A 20,629-nucleotide genomic window follows, 5' to 3' on the forward strand; every position below is an offset into this window, starting at 1 on the left:
AGATGTTACCTTTATATGCTGAAATAGCCTTCTATTGACTTTCTCATTTAATGCCACTTTCCTCTAACTTCATGACTTAATCATCATGTAAAGGTATTAAATCCTCAAAATGTCTTCCTATTTTTAAATATAAGCTCTTCTTTATTCATAAATAATTTACCTAATCAGCCCAGACAGGGGATTCAGGGAAGGCTTCCTGGAAATGGTGTTTTTCTTATGAATTTGCATAAGCTCATGTCATGACATTTATATATATATTTACGGTCATTGGAAGGACTGATGCTGAAGCTGAAACGCCAATACTTTGACCACTTCACGTGAAGAACTGACTCACTGGAAAAGACCCTGATGCTGGGAAAGACTGAAGGCAGGAGGAGAAGGGGACAACAGAGGATGAGATGGTTGGATGGCATCACCGACTCGATGGACATGAATTTGAGTAAACTCCTGGAGTTGGTGATGGACAGGAAGGCCTGGTGTGCTGCACTCCATGGGGTTGCCAAGAGTTGGACACAACTGAGAGACTGAACTGAACTGAACAGTCATATTTAGGGCTTCCCAGGTGGTACTAGTACTAAAGGATCCACCTGCCAATGCAGGAGATGCAAGAGACGTGGGTTCGATCCCAGGGTCTGAAAGATCCTCTGAAGGAGGAAATGGCAATCCGTTCCAGTATTCTTGCCTGGACAATCCCATGGACAGAGGCACCTGGTGAGACACAGTCCATGGGGTCGCAAAGAATCGAACAAGACTGACGCAACTTAGCACACATGGTCATATTTAATATTGTCAAACTGTTCTTCAAAGTATTTGACCATTTTACACTTTTACAAGTGAGATATGAATGGGAAGCAGCATATTGCTCTTCTTGCTTTTTGATAAAGAATAACATTGATATAACATCATATACAAGATTATTCACTATATTTAAGTCAATAATTTAATACATCATGTATATAACTTAATATTCTCCCCACCTTCAATATGTAAAATTTCTAGATCTAATGCTAAATAAGCTTCTTTTTAAAATAATGTAAAACAGATTTGCATGCACAACAATGAAGATTAGGATCTGAGATGAAAAGGCAAGCATGCTTCTGTCAAACAGAGAAGATCAAGATTTGTAAGTAACTGACTTTGGGACCTGCTGGGTGGGAAGACCTGCTGTGTTACCTTCAGATACTGTCTCTTTACCTGACACACTGGATGCTTCAGCAGCCTTTTTGGGTTGTCCACCCTGGGCTGCTTTTTCTAAGTCCTTTAGATAGTTAAGCTAGTATTACTGATAGCTTATGTTCCTGATCTGTTCACCCAGGAGCTTTTTCACGAAGCATGAGTTTTTGTTTTTTTCTTTTATTCTTAGAAGCCGAGGTTCTTAGGTCTTTCAGGAGCTTTCTGATATATTCAACAACTCAAGAAACTAACTCTTACTCAATTATTAGTGCCTGGTGCTGTTTACACTCAGTTAAACCAGAATGGCTAGTTTACCAAAAGGGAAGTTCCCATATTCATTTTCTCTTACCCAGTTACAATTGTGATTTCTATTAACACAGTAATGGTTATTGGTAGTTAAAAAATGACAAGGTAGATATATAGGAAAACTCAATTCCTTAGCTTAATAAGTCATTAGAATCATTCTGTCCAAAAGTAAAGCTCAAATATATTTCTTCTTCAGTTTATTCTGAATTTTATACAGACATATATGAAAGTATACTTTGGCCACCTCACGCGAAGAGTTGACTCATTGGAAAAGACTCTGATGCTGGGAGGGATTGGGGGCAGGAGAAGGGGACGCCAGAGGATGAGATGGCTGGATGGCATCACTGACTCGATGGATGTGAGTCTCAGTGAACTCCGGGAGTTGGTGATTGACAGGGAGCCCTGGCGTGCTGCGATTCATGGGGTCGCAAAGAGTTGGACACGACTGAGCGACTGATCTGATCTGATCTGATATGAAAGCAACCATACAGTAATTAGGGAACAACTGATCATCACTAGCTGGATAAACACACACACACATATACATACATATGTATAACTGTGTGTGTGTGTATATATATATATATATATATTAATGAATATTTTTGAAATATGTTAACAAATCTCCCTTGGATAAATATATAGCTACATGAAAATTCTATAAATTATGTCCAGGCCTTACAAATATACTAAACAGAAGGGGATGACAGAGTATGAGATGGTTGGATGGCAACACCGACTCGATGGACATGAGTTTGAGCAAGCTTCGGGAATTGGTGATGGACAGGGAATCCTGGCATGCTGCAGTCCATGGGGTCACAAAGAGTTGGACACAATTGAGCGACCGAACTGATAGATTTAGTGTATTCACTCTTTAATCTCCCCATTCATATGCTGGGACTTTCTGATATATTCAACAACCCAAGAAACTAATTCTTACTCAATCATTTAGTGCCTGCTGCTGGATAGCAGCCCTGTTCAGACAGGGGACACCACACCAAAACTAGACTGGATAACAAGTAAAATTAGTTGATAGCTGACCTCTGGTATATACTATTTCTATTAAATGCTTGCTATCCCTAGGAAATATTTAAGAAAAGCTTCAAAGCTCTTTTTTTTTCTAGAGTTTTATTACAAATAATTGTCCCAGAAGTGTGCTAATCACCTTACAGAACTTTACAAAAGTCATTTGGCCCCAGTGAGCTACATGGTAGTTTACCTATCACTGCTACCAAATCAGGCCCTCACTCAACACTGGCATTTCTAAAGTTCATCCAAGGTTTTTCATACCTATTTACTACCATCTCTGCAAGCCCAAAATTCCTCTCTGTCTTTATGATGATTTACTATAAGTATGAAAGCAAGATGGCAGGAGTCCCCATAAAAACATACATCATGATAAAAGATTCCATACTGCAAAGAGACTGGGAACAACTATTCAGGAATAACACCTCTAAGTTAATAATGTCTGTTCAACAAAGTTGGTTTAGTTTCCCAAGCATTTTCTCCCTAACACCTTAAGCTTTAAAGTATCTCAAATATTCATTTAAGTGATGGTAAAATCAGAAAATTCCTAAATAACAATATCTTTAAAAATAATCTCATTTCCTAAAGAAATGCAAGCTCATAAACACATTTTAATATTTTATTAACAGTTAGTGATGCATGGCCCTATACACAGACTTCTAAGCGAAGCATCAGTAATTTTAAGAGAAAAGGGACTCCCAGCATGAAATGTGCACAGAGCATTTGACACAGCTATTCTGACACTGGGGATGTTTTGACCCTGTGTTAGTAAGTATAAATATTTCAGTCAGAAGTATGCTGATTTTGATGAAAAAATATGTCAGAGCAAATTTTATTAAGCTAGTTTAGCCAACAGATCAATTCTCTACACAATGCAATTGAGCCATTTTCACTTTTGTCTTTTTTCATTTCAATTTTTCTGGAATGATCTATTGCTATCACTTTTCTATATAAATTAAATGAAGATCTGATTCCTGTATTTGTCCATATTAAGTTTTATCAATTATAGCTTGGTCATTTTCCCTTTTGACCACTATTTCTATGAAATCCCATATTGTTTAAGTATTACCAAGCTTTAATTCTCCTGTTGATTTATAGTCTCTAGCTGATTCCACCTCATGAAGTTTTACCTACTGTCACTTAAGTTATATTTTGCCACAGTTCAGTTCAGCCGCTCAGTCATGTCTGACTCTTTGTGACCCCATGGACTGCAGCACACCAGGCTTTCCTGTCCATCACCAACTCCCAGAGCTTGCTTAAACTCATGTCCATTGAATTGGTGATTCCATCCAACCATCTCATCCTCTGTTGTTCCCTTCTCCTCCCGCCTTCAATCTTTCCCAGCATCAGGGTCTTCCCATGAGGTGGCCAAAGTATTGGAGTTTCAGCTTTAGCATCAGTCCTTCCAATGAATATTCAGGACTAATTTTCTTTAGGAGTGTCTGGTTGGATCTCCTTGCAGTCCAAGGGACTCTCAAGAGTCTTCTCCAACACCACAGTTCAAAAGCGTCAGTTCTTCGGAGCTCAGCTTTCTTTATAGTCCAATTCTCACATTCATTCATAACTACTGGAAAAACCATAGCTTTGACTAGATGGACCTTTGTAGGCACAAACTAACATCTCTTCTTTTTAATATGCTGTCTAGGTTGGTCGTAACTTATCTTCCAAGGAGCAAACATCTTTTAATTTCATGGCTGCAGTCACCATCTGCAGTGATTTTGGAGCCCAAAAAAATAAAGCCTCTCATTGCTTCCATTGTTTCCCCATCTATTTGCCATGAAGTGATGGAACCAGATGCCATGATCTTAGTTTTCTGAATGCTGAGTTTTAAGCCAGCTTTTTCAATCTCCTCTTTTACTTTCATCAAGAGGCTCTTTAGTTTCTTCACTTTCTGCCATGAGGGTGGTGTCATCTGCATATCTGAGGTTATTGATATTTCTCCTGGCAACCTTGATTCCAGCTTGTGCTTCATCCAGCCCAGCATTTCTCATGATGTACTCCACATAGAAGTTAATAAGCAGGTGACAATATACAGCCCTGACGTACTCCTTTCCCAATTTGGAACCAGTCTGTTGTTTCATGTCCACTTCTAACTGTTCCTCCTTGACCTGCATATAGATTTCTCAGGAGGCAGGTCAGGTGGTCTGGTATTCCCATCTCTTGAGGATTTTCTACAGTTTGTTGTGATCCACACAGTCAAAGGCTTTGGCCTAGTCAATAAAGCAGTAGTAGATGTTTTTTTGGAACTCTCTTGCTTTTTTGATGATCCAGCCGATGTTGGAAATTTGATCTCTGATTCTTCTGCCTTTTCTAAATCCAGTTTGAACATCTGGGAGTTCATAGTTCACATACTATTGAAGCCTGGTTTGGAGAATTTTGAGCATTACTTTACTAGTGTGTGAGATAACTGCAATTGTGGAACAGTTTGAGCATTCTTTGGCATTGCCTTTCTTTGGGACTGGAATGAAAACTGACCTTTTCCAGTCCTGTGGCTACTGCTGAGTTTTCCAAATTTGCTGGCATATTGTGTGCAGCACTTTCACAGCATCATCCTTTAGGATTCCAAATAGCTCAACTGGAATTCCATTACCTCCACTAGCTTTATTCATAGTGATGCTTCCTAAGGCCCACTTGACTTTGCATTCCAGGATGTCTGGCTCTACGTGAGTTATCACACCATCGTGGTAATCTGAGTCACAAACATCTTTTTTGTATAGTATTTTGCCACAGTTTATTATTTACACTGCACGTGATTTTCCCTGGGTCACTAATCGTGGTTTTCACAAAGATGTCCTCATTTTTCACTGTGCTCTCCAGTTACATTTTAGCCATTTTCAATCTTATTTTGTGTTTATTATTCTTACCAGAATATTTGTTAGAGGAGTTTTATTTAAAAGTCTTCGTATTTATTTCTTGGAGCAAAAAATATTACTGGCTGTTGTAGGTAGCAGGCAGGGTGTAAGCATTCTGCTTCAGCAATACATCTTTAAATGATGACCAAGTGAAGCTTAAATAGTTTGTGAAAAGCTGATCAGTGCAGTAAGGCACAAGAAATGCACTGTGGAAATACTGGAAGGGCACTCAATGGCTTACTTCAAATGTAGAAGAATAAGAAATTACTGAACCATCAAATTAGACAACTGAGAAGAAGCTGAAAACTTAAAACGAAATACAAAATTATTTAGTGTACACGCTAGAACCTATATAATATGGTAAGTGACTGCAGGCCTTCTATAAGGTACAGGAGATGAGAAACAGACTGTGGATGGATGGAATTTCAGATACTGCAAGGATTGCCTAGTAACAGGTAGTACCTGAGGGCAGTGCCCCTTTTAGTGCCTAATTGTATTAATGATGTCCAGTTGGGAAACTAGGTGTCACTGACCTGGCAAATTTCTCACTTCTCCCGGGTTACTTTGACTAATAATTCTCATGAGACATGGGGGTTCTGGCACTATTCACCATGCCGTTGATAATATGAGCTTCCACAGCTCTCCTTTGCAGGTTCCACAGAAATGAAAGTGAGAGCAGCCTTAAAACAAAGGATAGAATGTTGATCAGAAAAGGAAGTGCTATGATTATACTGAAAGGGGAAAATCTTTTCTTATATAGGTCTTCAGAAATAACAGAAACTGTGCTAGTGGCTTAACCTGTACTACAATCTCTTTTACTTAGTCCCTATCTAGGCAGTTAATGAGGAGTTGTAAGAATTGTGGTACATTCTATAATAGATATAGGGACAAGTGCTTTAAGAGCACAAAGGAGAAAGTAATTTATTGCACATGGCAAAGCCTTCCCAAGAAATGGCATTGATTTGGGTCTTGAAGGATGAATAACTAAGAAGGTTATTATTAGAGAAGGAAAGAGAAGGGAACACCTAGGGTGTCTTGAATTAAATCCCTGGCTGTGAGTTGCCAATAATGATGTCTATCAATTACGTAATTCTTTGATTTGCTTTTGAGGCAGATCTTGGGTTGAGTGAAAATCTGCAGGTGCCTATAGGCAATTGATGGTCTCATGTGCTCTCCATCCCCAGGTTAGGAGGTTCAGGTCATTGATCACAGTGGTACGCAAAGATTCCAGAATCCATGGGTAATTTGCTTTCTTTAAATTTTACTGGTGTAGCCCTCTATTTAACATCACCAAATAGATTACCTACTTCATCAAAATACACCTTTTAAAAATCTTTTAACTTGACCAAAAGCAACAAAGCTGTTAAAAAAAAAGTGGGGGGAAAAAAATCTTAGCAGTATTTTACCCTGTTCATTTTTAACAGCTTCTGCAACACTTATGCTCAGTGTGATTCTTGGTTACAAGGATTTCCTTGGTTGTTTTTGTCTTCTCAACTTCCAACTATTATGCTAGGAAATCCTCTAAAATGTATACAATTTTACTTATAATTATTGATATTTTTAATCATATAGTATATTTGCAAAACATGATTTCATTTTTTTAATGAGTCAACTGAGCTAAATTTATCCTTTTACCCATAAAAGTAACATTGTTTTGCTATATACATAGTTCATTTATTTTAACAAATATATAGTGATAGCTTTTTAGGACTCCAGAATGAATAAGACAGGATGCCTGAACTCTGGAGAATTAGAGGTACACATTTTATTAATTAGGTGTACTTTTCCTAATTATTGAGCATGAGAAGTTAGAAGTATATACCGTATCATTTCAGAAGAAAAAAGAGATTTATTGTTTTTTTGTGGAGAATCCAGAAAGGTATCATGGAGGAAGTGCCATATGGCCTGTGCTTAAGTGTTGACAATGAACACATGGGAATGGAAAAAGGTTGTTCTAGGGAAAGAGAATAATAAATAAGGCCATATATGCTAAAAGGTATATGTAGCCACACTGAAGAATAAACAAAGGTGTGAGTCACCTGGGGGCATGGTTATTAAGAAAATCACTGATGACAGAACTTTCTCAGTTAAAAAAAAAAAAACAATCCCATAGGAAACAGCTGAAATAAATATGAAGATTTGACTTTCTAAATTTGGACATAGTTCTTAAAAAAATCACCACTAACGTACATTAATCCCAAAATTTACACTGGCTCTAGATCTCATAGCTAAAACGTAACAAGGAAATGAGGTTTGGAACCAAACAGCATTCAAGAATATAACTCATCTATTATCCTCAAATAGCAGTGGAAATGTTATCTCCACTGTTACCGTCACATATTTATGAATTAAAAAAAAAAACAACAACAAAACCTGAAGTGAGATATTAAGCTGCTAAAGTTGAAAAAGACAACCAATTTTTTCAGGCTGACTGAGAAAACCAAAGGCCAGAATGTGTTACTCTTCAATTTGCAGCTGTAGTTTCAGCAGAAAAAAATGACAGAGCATTAGTCACATTATGTAGTACAATAATGGCCCTGGGGTGGGGTAATTATCAAATAATGACACCTTTGAAACTGTTTGGCTAATGCTGTAAATTATTTCTGTATTATACGAAAAGCATTATCATATGATTTTTTGATGACTTTGGATTACAAGGGATTAGCTAGCACCACTGAAAAGCAACTCATTTAGGAGAATTTAAAATGAAGAGCAGTCTGAAGTTTTCATGGCTATTAATTAAACTTGATACACTGGAAGAGGCAATCAAGACTTTCAGTCAGGTACGCCAGCACAGACCTCTGAAGTCCAATTTGTAATACACATCTAAAGTCATTCACAAAGACATTTTAAAAATAGAAAAAATGCAATGGAGGAAAAGAGGCATTTCTAAGAATTGAAACTTAAAAATAACAAAAAAGAATATCTCTGGCAGTAATCACAAGGACTACATACACAGTTTCAAAGGAAAAACACCTTCTATTTGGGTGCAAACAGTTGTAGAACAAACAAAAGAACTCAGTAAACAATTTTTTATCAGTGTGTCAAAAAAAATGTTCAGGTTTTTTGCAAAGGCTTTTGTGGCTCAGCTCGTAAAGAATCCACCTGCAATGTGGGAGACCTGGGTTTGATCCCTGGGTTGGGAAGATCCCCTGGAGAAGGGACAGGCTACCCACTCCAGTATTCTGGCCTGGAGAATTCCATGGACTGTATAGTCCATGGGGTCACAAAGAGTCGGACAGGACTGAGTGACTTTAACTTTCACTTTGAACTCTAAATTCTGTAGATCAGTTTTTTTCTTTTTTAATTTAAATTAACAACATTCAGGATTTAATCTTTGTGCAAAGCTAACGTCTATCTGTCAGAAATCCAGACAGCCCCCAACACACACAAATAAATCCTTCCAAGTTTATCTGGATTAATAACTTTACAAACCTATGAACTTCTATAGCAAACTCAAAGAAGAAACTGAAAAAGGTTAAGGAGGTAAGAAGGTAACACAAAGACAAGATTCTTAAGCATTTTTTAATGCAGTGGCATCAACAGTGGCCTTGGAGAGAAATAACACTTTTCTAAAGCTTATTGATGCCTGCACTGAAGGCACTGAGAAAAATATGCCATCCATACAAAGAATGCAAGCCTGTGGAACTATTATCAACAGACTGCAAAAGAGAGACGGAAAGAACTCAAACCAAACACAAGATTGCTTTAAACTGTGTGGGGCTTTATTTGAAGGACTCTGATTTGGTATTCCCAAATCTTTTCATTCTAACCAAAGCATAAAAATATAAAGCTAAAACTTACCTGATAATATTACCGATTCTGAAATACATATGTATCAATATTTAAGACAAGTAATCAGGGATTTTAAGAATTTTTCAATGGTGGATAGCTTGTGTACACAAAATGATTCTTTACTTACATACTCTCTAAAGGGGTTGGTTCTCTCTGGGTTGTTGCTGCCAAGATTTGTTCAGTTTCACCTGGCAACAATTTTAATGATGCCTGAAAGGACCCCTTTCTTGTGGTCCAATATTCCCAAGTTATTATGTTCAGTTCTCCCACATTTTCAGGTGGCATTTCCCATTTTTTTCAGTCAACTAGATTCCATGGAAAAAACAAACCAACCCAGGTCTTTCTTCTTTTGAAGGCTAATCCTTTTCCCTTTAAAAAAATTTCTTCTGTTTCCCTAAGATATTATGCTTTGAAACAGTCTATAGAGAGACTGTTTTGACATTTTTAAAGATAAATTTGAATTTAAGTTTGTAAACCAAGGTAAAGTTCTGTTAGAGAAAAAATTTATATATAAAATACTTTCAAAAATGTTACATTATGATGCAGTTGAGTAGACAGGTAAATAAATATATACCAACTTGGGATATTACCTACAATGTGAGTGACTGTCTTATTAATAATTTTTATCAAGCTCTCAGAACATGAAAATAATGCCCACATGTAACTCAGGCTTACAGAATAAAATACAATAGAGTGGGTGGTTTAAACAATAGACATTTATTTCTCACAGTTCTGGAGGCTGGAAGTCCAAGATCAAGGCACCAGCACCTTTGGTTCTTGGTGAGGGCTCTCTTCCACGTTCATAAAAGGTTGTCTTCTTCCTGTGTCCCTATATGGCAGAGAGAAGAGGCTCTGGTGTCTCTTCATCTTCTTTTACGTGCGCTAATACCATTATGGGGACTCCACCATCATGACCTCATCTAAACCTAATTACCTCCCAAAGGCCTCACCACCTAACACTCACACTGGGTGTTAGTGCTTCAACATATGATTTCAGGGAGAACACATTTAGTCCATAATACCAATTACATGATATTTTGAAGTACCTTAACTCCTCTATTCTCTGATCAGGCTTCCCTGGTGGCTCAGACAGTAAAGCGTCTGCCTACAATGCAGGAGACCTGGGTTCGATCCCTGGGTTGGGAAGATCCTTTGGAGAAGGAAATGACAACCCACTCCAGTACTCTTGCCTGGAAAATCCCATGGATGGAGGAGCCTGGTACGCTACAGTCTATGGGGTCGCAAAGAGTTGGACACAACTGAGTGACTTCACTAGCTTTACTGTATTCCAATTGTACTCAAATCCTGCCAAAGCTAAGGTGTATCTGAATGTCATGTTTTGTGCTTAAATGAGATTTCTTTTAGCTGAAAAATGTAGGTGCTCTTTTGGGGAAATAAGACATAACAATATAAAGAACCTTCCCAAAGCATCCCATTTTGAGTTTCCAATAAAGAACATAATACCAGTTCAAAAAAATATTTCCAGAGCACCCAGTATATAGTAGACACAAGCCCAGTACTAAGGATTACAAAGATGAATGAGACAATGACCATGCTGAAGAAAGTATCAGATCAGATCAGTCACTCAGTCGTGTCCAACTCTTTGCGATCCCATGCATCGCAGCACGCCAGGCCTCCCTGTCCATCACCAACTCCCGGAGTTCACTCAGACTCACGTCCATCGAGTCAGTGATGCCATCCAGCCATCTCATCCTCTGTTGTCCCCTTCTCCTCTTGCCCTCAGTCCCTCCCAGCATCAGAGTCTTTTCCAATGAGTCAACTCTTCGCATGAGGTGGCCAAAGTACTGGAGTTTCAGCTTTAGAATCAGTCCTTCCAAAGAAATCCCAGGGCTGATCTCCTTCAGAATGGACTGGTTGGATGTCCTTGCAGTCCAAGGGACTCTCAAGAGTCTTCTCCAACACCACAGTTCAGAAGCATGAATTCTTCGGCGCTCAGCCTTCTTCACAGTCCAACTCTCACCTCCATACATGACCACAGGAAAAACCATAGCCTTGACTAGACAGACCTTTGTTGGCAAAGTAATGTCTCTGTTTTTGAATATGCTATCTAGGTTGATCATAACTTTCCTTCTAACAAGTAAGCGTCTTTTAATTTCATGGCTGCAGTCACCATTTGCAGTGATTTTGGAGCCCAAAAAATAAAGTCTGACACTGTTTCCACTGTTTCCCCACCTATTTCCCATGAAGTGATGGGACTGGATGCCATCACTTCATCAAGTATATCATCAAGAACTATACCTAATAATAAAATAGTAAATCTTATGAAAAATTTAAATTCATAAGCTTCAAAAAAGCAAGAAACCATTTCCCTGAATAAGCTCTTCATAAAACTAATGGCTACAGGTCTCAAAACATTTTTGAGGAATATTATGTGAAATTTCAAAAGGAGATTTTTTTCCCGCCTAGATTTGTGGAGAATTACTGTGCTACTTGGAAATAATCATTTCTTGGAAATAATCACAAGTCAGTAAAATGCCTAAAGTCAAGTCTGAATTTTAAAGTATCAAGTTCAGTTTATTTAAAGTTCTAAAAGAGCAACATAGTATCCTATTTTATACACTGGTATCTATGGCTAAAGGAGCAACATTAGGATTTGTTTACACAAGATATCTTATCTCATGTTATATTCTCAATGGTGCCCTACAGACCTGAATGAGAGGCAGGATGATTTCATCTAGCTGGGTGTTGCTTTGATAAGTCTGTTTCTCTTTTCACATGATCAATCACCAAATGTCTACTTCAAGTAAGAAGTAGGACTCTAAATATCTAACTCATTACCAAGGAATATAATGTAAGCATGTGGAAGTTGACAGACCCATAAACCCAGAATATTTAAAATTTTTTATAAGAAATTTTCCTAATGGGAACAAAAAAGTGAGAAATAAAAGTACAGAAAGAAAAAGATAAGGGAGGCAGGAAGGGGATGAATAAATATTGACAGCATCCTTTACGAATACCTAACCATTATTATTCCACAAGAACAACAAAGAATCTTGATTTTACAACTTCCATTTCTTTATGAATTTCTCTATCAGAAATCTTATATACTGAAAGCCCATTATATTGTGCAGAATGCCAGTCTTAACTGCAAATATATGACAATATTAACCTTCATTTGTTACTACTTTTGATGGTTCTTCCTTCCCTAGTTAAGAAGCCTGTGTCTGGCAAAGTTCCACAGCCACAGTTGTGTCATGTACATTTCTGAGGAAGAAACATGGTTATCTCCAAATGTGGGTCTTCAGAAATAAGTCAGACTATAAAAATGAACCTAATATTAACTAAAGATGGAGTATCACAGTCAACAAAACCCTTTACCTGAATTCTCATATTAAGACCTAATATCTTTCTCTCAAGTTTTTAAGTGAAGATATCTGTGAAGTAAGGAGAGGATCAGTTTTGCCCAGAGTCACTTAGTTAATAAATAGCAGCAAGGGCGTGTTCTCCCAACAGGCATCATTAACCATCTTCAGTCAGTCATTTCAACTTTCAAGTTAAACTAGCATATCTTCTGTTAATAATACTTTCTCTCACCCACTACATTCCTATTACATTCTCTTGAATTTGCAGGACATTTCAATGTAAAACTGGTGAGAGCAGAATTCCCTATGTATCCCACTTTTAAAGGGAATGACAGTATTTTACTTTTAAATAAGGTTAAAACGGGTGTTGGTTTGAAATAGACATCCTAACATACGAAGGAATTAGCCTTCTAAGTTATGCTTTTGGAAAAATATTTAAGAATTAAGTACAGAATTTTCCCAAATGACTTTTGTAAACACAATGAATAAAATTATACAGGATTTTCTTATTTTACCTATTGATACAATGTGATACCAATACATTCCTTGATACTGAAACATCTTTATTAGCTTCTGCTGCAGTAACCAGAACAAACAAACCACATGTTATATTAAGGCAGTGGACTGCAAGCTCTGTTACAGCCTGCAGGTTGACTGGAGGTTGCTCCACTGTCTTCTCCCTGTGTTCAGGCTGAAGGAGCAAGAGTAATCATAGCAGAGGGGGTAATAGAGACTGAGTGAATCATGCAACTGTTCTTAATGCTTGTGCTTGAAAATGGCTAATCTGACAACCATTCAGATTCCACTGGCCAAAGCAAGTGACATGGTCAAGCACAGCATCAATGAGGTATAGAAATAAACTCCTTCAACAGTGTGGGGAACGGAGAATGAATATTTGTGAAAAGTAATACAAACTGTCATACTTATAGTCAAAGAACAGACCCTTTCAGGCCATGGTAAATTATTCTTTTAATAAACTATGTGCTATTACACATATGCATAGTCATAAGTAAGAGTGGGTATGTATTTTTCATGCTTTTTTCTCAAGGATTTAGTAGGCTGATTTTATTTGCTTAGTAAAATGAAATGGGGAGGGAGATGGGAGGGTGGTTCAAGAGGAAGGGGACATATGTATAATCCGCTATGGCTGATTCATGTTGATGCTTGACAGAAAAAAAAAAAAAATCCTGCAAAGCAATTATCTTTCAATTAAAATTTTTTTTAAGTAAAAAAATGAAATGGGTAGCTTTCTATATTTTCTTTATATTCTATATGTGGTTTTACTTATTTCTCTTAAGGATAAAAGATTTCATCAGTACTACCTAGAATTGGATCCTTTGCTGGGGGAAGTAATTACTGGATAACTTTAAAAAATATTTTCATGCTATTGGTAGAATACCATTAGATTTTTAAGTAGTTTTTTATTTTCCTAGAAATCATCCACTTCATGATTTTCAAATTTGATAGCGATAAATTATATGTACACATTTAACATGTTTTCTACATGTTATAACTCCTCCATCACTTCTAATCTTTATGGGATGTTCCACATTTACTATTTTGTGGTTTCTTTACCTTTTCCTCCCCATTTTCTAACACTTTTACTATTATTGCTTTTATCTTTACTGTAGTCTTCCTTTTGATTTCTCCTTTTCCACTTTCTAAATTATTTAATAAAAGTCTTGCTCATAGAATAAAAAAAATCTAGCCAGAATATTTTTAGAGCAGCATTACATAATTCCATTAAAATGAAAACTCAGTGAGAGCTGTATTTCTACCCCTTTGTTCACTAATAATCCTCAAGCGTCTAGCATAGTATCTTCTTCACACAGAGGAGTTTCATAGTATTCATTCAGAGAAATCTGTTTCTGTAGTCTTTGTTTCCTTTTACACACTATGGTTATTTCTTAATTCCAAGAGGCTTGAATTTTTGTTTAAACTTTCAATATCTTATCTAATTCTGTGGTTCTCAGATTTTGACACCCATCAGGCTAGCTTGAAGAACTTAGGAAAAAAACACTGATTTTTACATTTTAAAACTTGGGCTCTCCCCTCAGTTTCTGATTCATTAGGGTCGAGATTTGGCTCTAGAATTTATATTTCTAATAAATTCCCAAGTGATGCTTTAGTCATGCTGGGATCCACATTTTGAGATTTACTGGCTATTTCATTGTATGAAAATGTTGGTTCTTCTTTGGAAAATTTGAGTTAGCTATCATTTTAACTATGTTTTTAAAACCCTAAGGGTCATCATTTATTTTTTGTGTAACTGAAGATAGACTAACAGTTGTATAGTACAATGTATATTAAAACAATTTAAGTCTTGTTTAATTCTTAGTATTAGAATAGCCTCCTCTGTTCATGGAATTTTCCAGGCAAGAATACTGGACTGGGTTGCCATTTCCTTCTCCTCACCAGTCTACTCCACAGCAATAGCCTTAGTCCTTTTTCAGGAACCTATGTTGTATCAAGAAGTTTTCTATGCAGTGTGCTCACAATGAATTCATTCCTTTATTTACTTCAAGGCCATTATTAAAATCGCTTTTGACTCATAAAAACTTTACTGAATTATTGCCAAAGTAGCATTTCAGTTGTCTTCACTGATCTTTTCAAGTGAAAGCGTTAGTGGCTCAGACCTGTCCCACTCTTCGAGACCCCATGGACAGTAACTGGCCAGGCTCCTCTATTCACAGGATTCTCCAGGCAAGAATAAATTGAGTGGGTTGCCATTCCCTTCTACAGGAGATCTTTCCAATTCAGGGATCCAACCTGGGTCTCCGGCATTGCAGGCAGATCCTTTACCATCTTTCCTGAGCCACCAGGGAAGTCCTCATTGATCTTTAATCAATATTAAAGATCTTTAATCATTGATATTTAATCAATATTAATTTGCAAATCAAGGGTATATCAGTTATTTTTCATCAAACATCAGAGCAAACACTCTCAACTTTTTAAAAGTTTTAGAAATAATTTCAGCTTTGAACATAAAACCTCTCCAAAAATATTTGTATTTCAATTATGTGCAAGGATAAAACTCACAGTGCACAGCACATTTTTTTTCACTGAAAGTAAATGCAGTGACATAGTCATGATTTGACAGAATTAACTGAAGAGAAAAAATTTTCACAAATGAGATGACCATGTTTACAAATGAAAACATTGTATATATTTGTACTGAATAAACAGCGCAATATGGGTGGAATAGAGTTGGTAGAGGATTTAGAAAAACAAAAGAATCTGGCAAGATGCTAAAGGACTTTGGAAAAGCCTGGTGTCTACCAAAAAGCAAAATGAGAAAGTTAGGGTATAGCAACTTTGTCCTTAATTCTAGTCATTTCTGATTTACTGACTTTTAATAGCTAATGGGAAGGGCAGAAATTCCACCAAAAATCACTGAAATATTTAGTATACCTGGTATCACAGCACCCTCTATCACATTATAATTTATAGAACACATTTATGTGCAGCAGCGGCTTTAACTGTGAATATTCGTTTATGTGGAATTTTCTGGATCTAGTGCTTAGTTCATTACTTTTCAACAATGGATTTCTCCAGTTTTGGTATCATTAGCATCCAACCAAACGAGCATGACTGCATGTGCTGACAAAGTAACCCTGAACTCCAAATTATTGCAGGTGTGATCCTAGTACCAAGGACCTAAGTATTAAGTATCACCAGATAATTTATCAGAGCTATTATATTAGATTGGCAAAAAATTCATTCAGGGTTTTTTCCTTAACATCTTAAGGGAAAACTGGAAGGAACATTGCAACAACCCAATAGAATTCTACCCCCTGACGTTCCCAGTTAAAAACTTTAGGGTTAAGACCCATCTGGTTTAAAAAAGCCTTCCAGGGACATCTAATGAGCGGACATCTAGTGAGTTTGAAAACCACGAGTAGGAGAACCGCCCGGTGGAGCAGTCTAGACAGTGGGAGCTGGAGTCTATAGGAAACTTGCTTCACCAGCTTTCACTAGCACTCCCATACTCGGTTACCACACCATTCCAATAAAGAAGAACCACCCAATACAACCTACATATATATCATCCGGTCTACACACTTCCAGGAAAATCGAGGTTTCCAAGCATCATTCAGGGAGAATTTACGATGATTTTGCTGACTTGGGAGAAATGACGTTTTCTGTTAATCTCATAGAAACACGCCAGGCAAACAAACCTACATACACCAGGGGTGTTCCTGAGACTACCTTTCTGAAATCTCTTTAGCCTGTTTTCATAGCAAATTCCCCACTTACTCATGGGCTCCAGACACATGCTGCATGTTTTTACAACAGTTTTAATAAGCAAAAGGAAACAAAAGCTTTTATAGCACAGAGCAGTCTAAGCCACAAGGTCAGTGCCATCTTCCCACCCAAGAGAGAAATAGGGTACTCTTGTCTTGGGACTAATGAATTGATAACTAAGAAAAATGCCTGAGAGGCATTCAGGAACAAGTCATGAGGAAACAAAAAAAAAAACGTTCTGTTTTTCTGGACTTAAAACTAGAGAAAGAACTCAGCTTCCTCTCCATTTTCGGTATTTATAGCTAACACGTACAAGTCGCTTCCGCTGCGAAGTCCTACAAAGTACCTCCTGCGTGAGAACTCGGCAGGGCGAAAGCTCGGGTCTCTCCCTTTCCGAGGGCGAGTGACGAAAGCCCAGGCCACATTTTCTCTGGAAGATTCCGGGAGGAGGGCGCGCGCCCCCTCTGCGGGCAGCGAGAGACTCAGCACCAGATGGCGCTGCCGCACCGAGAGCCGGAGCCTGGGCGGCACGGTAGAAGGGAAGAAGCGTCACCAGATTCTTTCCTCTGCGTCCGTCGCCGGAAGTGCGCGCTGGCGCCAGCCTCTGGTCCCGGATATTAAGACTTCTGGAGGGTTACCGCGTGAGGGCGGGGTTAGAACCGGAACCGAACGGCGACCGTCAGGCCTCGGGGCGGAAGCCCCGGGCGGCGTTAGTGGGGGGCTGATTTCTGGTGCGCGCGCCTCGGCGGGAGCGCGAGGAGGCGGGGCCTCGCCGTGCGCTTGCGCATTGTGAGGACGTATGCGCAGCCCGTACGTCTTTCTCCATATTTGCACGTTTGCTGGCCCGGCAAGGCGGAAATGGTGGTGTAGTAGGTTTTTTTTTTTTTCCTTCCTGCCCACAGGGTTTGAGTTTCTGGCTGTGAGTCAGGTTTCTGGAAATCTTCGTGGAAAATTAATGGTATACTCGAGCTGTATTTTCCTCTAGAGTGTTATGTGAGCCAAATGCCTGCTGGGCGCGGTCCCAATGCTGGGATGGGCCCAACCTTTCCTTCTAAATGTCTTCCTGAACCGGCTTGACCCACCCACTGTGTCTTTAAGCACCAGTCCTGAGGCGGTAGGGGTGTCACTAAGAAAAAGGAATGCAGGCAAATACACTATTCATAAGGAACATAAAAGCGCTTCTTATTATGTAAGGAGGCATGTCTTTTGGTCTTTTAGCAGTGCTTCAGAATTTAAGGAATTAATTAGCTTTATTTTCCCTTTCTGTCAAAAACACTTCATATTCTGTGTTTTATGGTGTGGTCTTGGTCTTTATCAAATTTTAGCTAAAGTAAGGCTGTCCGTGCTAAGTGTTTGAAAGGAACAGCACGTCCCTTTTCCAATATTACGAGTCAGAGGCAAATCACTTAAAAGACGGATCGTGGTAAACTTGTGAGAGTTCACTGCCTTTGTTTTGTGATGCAACATGGAAACAACCAAGAAGGTTGCAAAAATAAAATCTGTGTGAACCCACCCAATTTTAATTTTAGACTTTCTGAAAGTGTCAGATGCAAGGTACTCCGTTCTTCCAAGAAATTTCTTCAGCTTTGGTAAACACTTTTAACTTTGTATTTCAGAATTCTTCCCAGTCTGCTGCCTACATAAAAACTAAGTACTTGTGCAAGCCAGAGCAATAGAGACTTTTCAGCAGTTATACTGAGAGAAACAGACTGGGGAATACAAGAAAGATAGCCTGCGGTAGCCATTTTACGATTTTTGGATGAAACCTTTTCATGGTTTTGGTTGTAGGTGTTGTAAAGAGAGCAGTTGTGGGTTGAGGAGTACCTTGATACTATATTTATGTGAAAAGCCAAAAAAATTTTTTTTCCAAAAAGTGGGCAATACCACAGGATCATTGAAGACTCATCACCAATAGTGTGAGAAAGAGGCAAGATGGAGTGGGAAGTAATGGAAACACTAATATTTAAATATTAGCCTTCCTTTAGATAAAATTAGGTAAAGACCATGAAAAGGTCAGAGCTAAAGCAAATAGATTTGGAAAGCCTGATTAGGAAGACAGGAAAGATAGATTTTAGACCTCAAATGGAATGCGTAGAATAAGGAGTAAGTTCATTATATGGTTCAGTTTTGGAAATATTGCATTTAGCTGCTTATTTTAACTTTCGGTACATTCCAGTCTTCCCTGTGTCTGGTATATAACCAACCTTAAATTGAGACAATGCTTAGTTTTGCCACCATTATACTAGTAACTTGCATAGTGCTTCATAGTAAAGAATTATTAATTAATTCTGGCTATATGTATATATTCACAAATAGTGGCATTAAAGCCAGTTCCCTGCGAATATCCTCAACTCTTTGTCCCTGACTTCTGCTTTCCTGGCAAAACCCAGATCATAAATGAATTCACGTGTTTATCTTTTCTTGCCTGTACTTACACCTAGGCAGCTTAACAATTGGGTGGACTAATGTGACCTCATCCAAATGGTCTCTCCTACTCTTTTCTGTAGTTATTTTGCTCGCTTTAAACGAAGTATCTCATTCTTTCTCTACACTTTTGGAATCACTAACTTTCTCCTCAACTAGTGATTTTGCCTCATCCTTATTGGAAAAAGAGTTGTGAGCCTCGCCAAGAATTCTCTCATCTTCCCACCATCTAGTCTACTTGCATCTGCCTCTTTATCTTTCCTTTAGTTTCACAGAATGATGAATCTTTCAATCACATGGCAACAGTTGAGATTGTTTTAGTTTTAGCCATTTGAATGGGTATATAGTGTTATTTCATTTTTGTGAAGTATGTTGAAAACTTTACCTGTAAAAATTGAGTTTGTTTCCTTGTAATTGTAGAAGTTATTTGCATACTATGAACACATCTTTTTTCTTTGTTGAGATATGATTGGCAAACAAAGCTGTACATGTTTATGTAAACACCTATATGTGTACATGTATATATATAGAACTTAATAAGTTTGGAGTTAAGTGTGCATCCGCAAAACTCACCACAGTGTATGCCATAAATAAACCCATCACCTCTAAAAATTTCCTCCTGCTTTCAATTTTTATTATTAAGTGATAAGAACACTTAGCATAAACTCTACCCTCTTAGCAAATTTTAATACAACATTCTTAACTGTAGGGACTATATGTACAATAGAGTTCTAAGACTTAGTGATTGTGTTTAGCAAACTTTGTACCCTTTGAATAATACCTCTCCTTTCTCCTTCCCCTGTATACTTTTTTTTTTTTTTGGTCAAAATGTGTGTTGTGAATATTTTTATTCCAATTTGTAACCTTTCATTTTCTTAACAACATTTTGAAGAAAAGTTGTTGCAGGTTGTATTTTTCTAGGAATTTATACATATCGTCCAAATGCTAAAGTTCCCTAGCGTAAAGTTGTAAATAAAGCCCTCTTACTATCTTTTTAATATTCACAGTATATTACATTTAGGCCTAGAATGCACTGAAGGTTAATTTTTCTATATTGTATTAATATAACAATAGGGGGTGATACCTTTATTTTTGAAAAATAAGAATCCAGTTATTCCAACAGTGTTTGTTGAAAAGATTCTCCTTTCCTCTGCTGGATATCACATTTGCACCTTGGTCAAAAATCAAGTAATTTTCTGAGTCTGTTCAGTTCCCTTGATAAGCATGATGTATCCATGTGCCAACTTACCCACCTTTTGTTTTTTTCATTATTGTTTTGGCCATTCTACATTTTTGTGTGTTTTTTGCATTTTAATATAAAATTTACAATTGATGTTTCAATTTCTAAAAAGTCTTTTGGGATTTTGGTTGGAATTCTGGTGAATCTGTTGATCAGTTTGGGAAGAATTGACATTTTAAAACTACTGAATTTTTCTGTCTATGATTGTGTCATATCTCTCCCTCTATTTATTTATTTTGATCTTT

At 37.6% G+C, this 20,629-nt stretch overlaps 2 long non-coding RNA genes across 2 annotated transcripts in view; one reads left to right on the plus strand and one right to left on the minus strand.

Annotated features, from left to right (window-relative positions):
- Positions 1-20,629, plus strand: part of LOC113902321 — a 191,933-nt gene that overhangs the window by 85,714 nt on the left and 85,590 nt on the right. The gene's annotated exons all lie outside the window — the stretch shown is intronic.
- Positions 9,642-19,556, minus strand: LOC113902320. Its single transcript, XR_003513754.1, has 2 exons — positions 17,034-19,556; positions 9,642-9,981 (listed from the first exon to the last, which is right to left on the minus strand). It is a non-coding gene; the product is annotated as an uncharacterized LOC113902320 (long non-coding RNA).

This window comes from Bos indicus x Bos taurus, chromosome 12, assembly GCF_003369695.1.
Source record: "Bos indicus x Bos taurus breed Angus x Brahman F1 hybrid chromosome 12, Bos_hybrid_MaternalHap_v2.0, whole genome shotgun sequence".
Lineage (NCBI taxonomy): Eukaryota > Metazoa > Chordata > Mammalia > Artiodactyla > Bovidae > Bos > Bos indicus x Bos taurus.